We start from the raw sequence: 7876 nt of genomic DNA, 5'->3' as shown, positions 1-7876 counted from the left end.
AGGACGAGCTTCATACCACATTGGATAGTTTTATCATTATCGCCAATAATGCTGTTGGTCCGTCTTTTGATGTGGAGGACCTACCTAGTGCCTCATCCACCCCGATCAGAAGTCCTCCATTAACTATAAGTCGTGCACGCGCGCAAGGCTAACTTTCAAATTAATAATCGTGCCACAGTTCTTGTGGACCCACCCACCATTGCTCAAATACCTTTTGTTCATCCCCTCCTTTTCGAGAGCATTCAGTTCAGTGTGCCTCGGGGGAGGATGTTAAGAAATTCATGGATCGTTTCGAAATTACGGCGATTTTGAATAATTAGGAGGAGACGAAAAACGACAAATGTTCCCGGCGTTGTTATGTGGGGCAGCTTTCCGCTGGTTTAATGCAATTAGCCAGCGAACAGGCGTCAATTTAGTCAGCTATGAGGACGTCAAGAAAAAGCACATTGAAGAATTCACAGGCTCCCTTGATCACCTGCAGATCGAGGAGCAGATCAGATATCGGTTCCAGAGGGACGATGAACCGGTATCATCTTACGTTAGGGATAAGCAGACCCTCTTGTTTAAGATGGACCCTATCATGGCTGTGAATAAGCAGCTTAAATATATAAACGCAGGTCTTCAAGCGGAATTTATCAGGGAGATATACAAAAAACAATATAATTCAGTTCCGGAGCTTTTGAAAGACCTTAAGGAATATGAAAAAGCAAAGTTCCTTATGCGCCGTAGAACAGTGCAAAAGCTCTTGCATACGGCACAGAAGGAAACTCATATTCCGTCTCCTGCTGAGTTGCGCATTCCTCCCCAAAACCCCGTAGTTAGCATTACGGCGGTTGTTTCGGAATCAGCACCTCGGGCTAACCAAGACATGACTAATCAACTGCAAGCATTGAAAGCTGAATTGGACCTTGTCAAAAGACAACAAACGTCTCTCCCAACTTCAGAACCGTCCACTGTAGAAGCTTTGGCTAAGCAGGTCAGCAACCTAGCGTTAAAAGTCGAGGAAGTTATAGAGTCACATGATCATGAAAATTCCCAAACTGTAGGCCAAAATTATCAAAGTGGTAATTTTAATCACAATCTTGGTTCAAACAACAGACGAGGCTTTCAGGGCAGGGGAAGTAGAGGCAATCGTTCAAACAACAGCCGGTTTCAGAACCGTTCCAATTTTCAGGGTGGCCGGGGGCGAGGATCACCAGCACCCCGCGGTCGTCCCGATCAAGAAGAACGGCGTGGCCCACAACTATGTTATAAATGTGGTTTTCCTAATCACCACCAAGAATTTTGTCTTCAAAATCCAGAAGATTTAAAAGCCAATTAACCGCAAGTAATGGAGACATACCTGCGGGCAGTTAGAAGATTTTAGTCTCTACTTTCCCGTCTGAAGACCTCATTTATGTACATGCCAATGTAAATGGGGAACGTCAAAGGTTTATTATCGATTGCGGGAGCCAAATAAATGTAACAAGTAATAAGGATATTCCTGCCCAAGCTAGGAGGTTTAAAATCAACACTCTAGTTAAAGGTGTCGCGAATAATTATTTAACAATTAAAAAATTGTACTTTTAGATTTTTCTCTAAATAGATTTACATTTAGGCACCCCTTCAGGGTGGTACAAGATTTTGGTCATCACACCATCCTTCGTAATGATTTTCTCAAAGCCCAAAATACAACTTTAAATTTTGAAAGCAATAAATTGGCTTTGAGCAGATTTGGCACTCCCCACACAACCGCATTCGGTTTGATTCGAAGAAATCTTTTGATGTTTCCGTTAAATTGCGTTTTTGCTGGTACATTCTGTTGAACCTGAATATGTGGCTTCTAAACGATTTGTTGTGAAACCAAGATTACATTTGTGTATCCCTTTAAAATTAGTCAACACAGAAAATCAGAATTTAACTTGACTTGAGCCGGATGCAAATTTTCAGGCTAAATCTGAAATAATGGTACCAAGATCGATACTCAACCTTGCTACACAACTTGTTTGGGTATCCAACCCTTTGAATTATAGAATTGTCATTCGCAAAGGTACTCGGATCGGTGGTGCGGAAACCTGTGAGTTGGTAACGGTGGATCAGGAAAATAGTTCTGTAACAATTAATTTAACAAAGGAAGAATCAGAAAACGACGATATCCCACAAGTGGAAATATCCAAATTTGACATTAATCCTCAATTGGAGGAACATGAGAAAAATCAACTTTTAGAGCTTTTGTTAAAATACAAAAATGTTTTCAGTTGGTCCGAGAATGACATGGGTCTTGCCACCAATTACAACATAGGATAAAGCTTTCTGATCCTACGCCGTTTCATAACCAACAATATCCGATCCCGGTACATTTGCGAACAGAGATAAAGAAACAAATTGAGACTTTGAATAAAAACAGGGAATAATCCGGGATAGTACAAGTCCTTATAACTCGCCAGTTATTCTTATGAAAAAGCGTGACGGAAGTTACCGTTTTTTTCAAGACGGTCGCTTTTTAAATAAACGCTTTGTGTTCGATGCGATGACCATGCCTTCCATTCAGTCTACCTTGCACGATATGGGCGGAAAGCAGTACTATTCTAGTGAAGATTTACGTTCAGGATTCTTTCAGGTACCACTAACAGAAGACAGTAAACAGTACACAGCCTTCTCTATTCCCAACCTAGGTCATTTTGAATTTAATGTTTTAAGTAAGGGTCATATTACTTCTCCAGCAGCGATTAATACAACAGTTCAATTGGCGTGTAGCGGAAAGTAAAGTGATAACTTCGCCTTTTATATGGATGATTTATTTACCTGGGGCCATACCTTTAGTGAAATATTGACAACACTGGAACAATTGTTTCAGTGTCTACAAAACGCTGGTTTGAAAATTTCTTCACACAAATGTAATGGTTATTTTGAGATACTCGCCCTTGGACATTTGGTGGGGCATTATGTCCTACGCTTGAGTGACCGTATTATTTCTTCTATCAAAACTTACCGCAAGCCCTCCACCACAAAACAAGTTAAACGATTTTTAGGTTTATGTTCATATGTCCGTAGATACGTCCCATCCTTTTCAGAGAAGGCCCAACCTCTCCAGTCCCTTTTGGGCAAAGGAAAAAAATGTGTGGGGGGAGGACGAAGAAACAGCTTTTACAAACTTAAAACACGCTTTAATAACTGCCCCAGTTTTGCTACCTATGAACCCTCTAAAGAAACAAGCGTCTACTGTGACGCAAGTCTAAAAGGCCTTGGTGCTATTTAAACACAGCCAAATGCAAAAAATGATTTCCTTCCTGTAGCATATGCAAGTCGAAAACTCAAAAAAGAGGAAGAAAAATTGCCCATCATGGAACTAGAACTATCAGCGGTTCTGTATGCCCTCAAAACCTTTAGGTTCTATTTAATTGGGAAACATTTCGAAATTGTAACAAACAATAAAGCAGTCAGCTATTTGCGTACCACCCGTAATTTGAGTTCGTAGCTCTGGCGGTGGGGTGCAGAGCTTGATTCATACGATTTCACGGTCGTTCATTGAAAATCTACACAAAATATTTCCGACGCTATTAGCAGGGAGTCAACCAACTCCCCGGACGAAGAATCGCCAGAATTGGGCGAACCTCGTATATTTCTTCTCCAGGATGAATCAATAGATGTGGGAAAACACCAGCGTGACGACTCATTTTTTTAGAAATCATAAAAGTTTTGGAGGGACAGATGACGCTCAACACCCCTTCGAAAGACAGGCTTTTTATTGTGTGCTGGAAAATGGTATTTTATACAGAAACATTAGGTGTGTGGGGGAAGTAAAAAATTACTTTGTATACCTAAGTCCTTACGTCATACTGTAGTAGAACAATTACATTCTCACCCGTGTGGTGGTGGTCATTTAGGCTTTACTAAAACATATTACAATGGACTCAATCGCATATATTTTCCCTATATGAAACGCTTTATACAGGACAAATGTCGCCAGTGCCTATCTTGTGAAACAAACAAGCGCCCTACAAGGTTGCAACAAGGCGAGCTCCAGACCTTGCCAAGCTGTCGCTCTTTTGAACGCCTAGCTGTAAATTTCGCGGGACCTTTCTCTCCCAGTGGCCCAAATAAATGTAAATACATTTTATCATGCATGGACTTTGGTACCCGCTATTTGATTGCTGCTCCTGTTGTCGATACCACTGCTCAAACGGCTGCTAAATTTTTTTTCCAAGCACATAATATTAAGATTTGAATGTCCAAAAATTTTAAACAGTGACAGGGGTGGTTCATTTAATTGCTCTGTATTTAAAGAACTTAGTGCTAAACTCAGTATTCAGTTAAATTTTGTTACTGCGTATCATCATAATACTTCCGGATTAGATGAGAGAGGTCACGGTATTTTGCAAAGTATAATTAAGCATTTTGTAACCCCAAAACATGATGACTGGATTGCCTATCTACAACCATTAGTGTTTACGTATAATGTTACACTCAAGTCGATTTAGTCCGTTTTACCTGATGCATGGGTTCGAAGCCCGCCTGCCCTGGGAAAGTATGCTTCACGCAGATCCCTGCGAAAATAGTGCAAACACAGACAATGAAGGGCTAAACAAGGCACGAGACGTGGCTCATGAAGATTTACGTAAACGAAATGAATCCCAAAAGAAGTATTATGACAGACGTCATCAAGCAACAAATTACGCTCCTGGTGAATTGGTATTATTGTATAACCCCACTCAGAAGGCAAATAGTGCTAAGTGCTTTTCAGGTGTTTATTTTGGGCCCGCGGTAATAGTAAGAAAGGAAAATAGCAATTCATATTTAGTGGAATATGAAAATAAAGGAGGCATGATTGTTTCCGATTCAGTCGCGGTACAAAGGTTAAAAATCTATCACCGCCTTTTGTTATAAAAAGAATTAAATATGTTGTCAGTGAGCTCACTTAGTTAATTAAAGCAACGAAAGTGCGGCACGAGCGTTATCTATTGTATTTTTTGTCTTTTCTTTGTGTCTATTAAACCTTTCCGTTAGTTGTGTGAAAAGACCCGTTATTATAGTTAATAACGTTAGAAATGTTAATGTCCCCGTGACATTTAGCCTTAAATAAAGAAAGAAGTCTGTGTAAGCCGACAAAAATGAAGCAGAGAACCAAGTTCTCATTTAGAACATGTAATTTGTGCAAGTAATAAGCAAGGTATGAAGTTTCACACGTTTGACGATATATTATTTTTATCTATTTTCAGTTAAAATTATTCCTGGCTGATAGTTTGAGTATTATCTTCTTGATATTTTCCCACTTGAAATTTCCCCACTTGAAATTACCCCCGTCCGTCTAGATACATTTAATGTTGCATGTCAAACTCTTAATCTGTTACAGTTAGATCTTAACACCTCATCTCGCTCTGTTCAAACTGATCCTGTTAAAGTAAAGAAAGTTAAAGGAGTTACGGTGAAAACACAAAACGTAGATGTGTCTCGAAACGACGACCCCCAGCCCCACTCTGAACCAATTGTCCCTTTCATTCAAAATATGTTTTACGACGACATATAATCAAGCTGCTTTTTCCACACACTCCCCTAGCAGTTATGCAACCGCATTCGTAGCAGCTTGTGGCGCCGAGCAAACTTGTCCCCCTTTTTATTTCTCTCTGCTTTTATCTCGAGGAAATCCAGGTACATGAAGAACCAAAAGTTCATGACAGTTACTCTCTTCCTCTTCCTATTTGCTCCTTGGCACCGCCTTACTCGTTACCAGTCCTAAGTTTCTATCGTCGTGTTCCTCGCAGAGAAAGAACACGTTCCTGTTATTGGTCATCACTAACGGGAGCTCCGGCTATCCAGAACGGCCGCCATATACCTTTCCCCCCTTCCCCCTGAGATCAAACTTCCAGCAGAGTTTAAAGATGTCATTAGCTAGACTCCTCGAGTTCATGTTTTATGCTGAATTGCACTTCCCTCGCAGTTATCATCGTCGAGGCCACTTCGGTGATCAGTTTCTGGTCCAGATTCGAGTTAGCGGAAGAAACATATCCTATTTCAGTCTCCGAGAGAGAGAATTTGATGACACCTTTCTTTTCGTCAAGTGTCGGGATGGATGCGGAATTTGTTGTAGATGAAATTTACACTCAGGTGGCTTCATCACTGAAATACCTAGCCTCCTACCGAGGTGTTAATAAGAGCCTCTTCAAGGGAGCTTATTTATGCGATTTTGTCCTCGTTCCTTCAGAATTTTCAAAAGTTTCCGAATGAAATTAATTACTTCTTACAGAATAATTTCGTGTTAATCTTCGTAAAGTAGGTAATAGCGAGTAATTATGTTTATATTTTAATCTCCCACACGTCATAGACTTTAGTTGAAGTAATATCTTACGAAACTAACGTGATTCCCAGGTTATTTGTAGGGGTGAGGAAATCGTCGCACAACATCAACCCTGCTAATTGTGACTGTCCATGCCAAATCCTATACCTTTTCTCCCTGCCCGGTGTCATTATGTTTCGTTTACGGTTCCGTTACAATTTTTTTCCTAAGGCGACCGTAAAAAGTGTTTTTTTTACCTTATTAGGCTAAAAACTCAAAAGACTGGATTTAGACGCCTACAGTTGTCATGGGTCAAGTGTAATCTCTTACGCGGCGAGCATTTATGCTAAGTGACAAAGAAAATACACGGCGGGCTATAGCATGACGTAGAGAAGTTTTTCCCTCTTTTCTGTTTAACGCAATGCCTTATATTTTCTTTCCTTTATTCTCAGAACAGTAAATTTACTTCACAGATAGAAAAGAAATGTTTTCTAAATCAATAACCCAGTTTAGTTTCAGTTTTGAATATACATTTTAACCTAAGAGAAACAATTGCGCCCCTCGTATTTTGGTGACGGTTTCAGACCGGTCAAGGCAACCTCCTAGGGTCACACCCGGAATGTTTATTGTCGCACAACCATTTTAATTTGATTTTTCTTGTTATTATTGTTTATCGTTTTTATTTTCTCTCCGTTTATTTAGATCAATTTGTTCACGTCACAAACAATTTTTCGAGCAGTTTCTCCACTTTTTAATACCTCTGTGAATTTTTCAAATGTAATTCTTTCAGCTTGGATTGGCTTTCGACTGGCCATGGAGAAATTGAATCAGTCACTCGTGAACGAACCAAAATTTAATGAAATGTTTTTGTCCCATTTTCCCGTTACTGTTATCATATTACTAATTTGGAACTTCATTTCAAATGTTTATTTATGCTATACGTCAGGCGTATGCAAGCGCAAACCAACCTTGACTAGTGAGTGTTAACAATGGGTCACTGTGTCGCCTTGATTTATTCATCCATTTTATTACGTATCTTTCGTAACTAATGACCCTAACTTCATTGGAGCCATATCATCTACTCTTTTATTATATCTTAATCATCCCGAATCTACTTGTGGCTAGATCCTTTTTAACAGTTGTGACGTTACCAAATTTTGGGTTAATTATTTTTTTTCGTCAATTCCTTATTTTTTTACAATGCTTTGACATTTCTGACATGATATTAATGGATTTCGTCGGGTTACTTTTCTGATTTCACGGGATATATTTTATACCATCTATATATTACTTTCATATATTTATCAATATTTAATCCCAGATATTTTCCTTAATTTTATTGTATATTGATCATGTGCCAACAAGGGCATTTAGTGCCATGTCATAACTTCAGTTTCTTTTGCATATTATTCTATATTTGAGGAGAAGGCAGGGGCTATATAATTTAGTCAATATATACATATATTACTTTTGATGAAGTCATATTTTAATTTTAATGGTGTTCCAGGGTTAAGGCGTCAAACTATATTTTCCGCCTTTTATTTTATTTAGCCTTCATTCAAATTTTGTTTTATAATTTACATCACTTATTGGGCAGTTTATTTTTTGTTTATTTAGAGGCCG

This window comes from Lepisma saccharinum, chromosome 14, assembly GCF_977018435.1.
Source record: "Lepisma saccharinum chromosome 14, izLepSacc3.1, whole genome shotgun sequence".
In the NCBI taxonomy this organism is placed as follows: Eukaryota; Metazoa; Arthropoda; class Insecta; order Zygentoma; family Lepismatidae; genus Lepisma; species Lepisma saccharinum.
The sequence above is the reverse complement of the archived record's forward strand: the minus strand, read 5'-3'. Positions refer to the sequence as shown.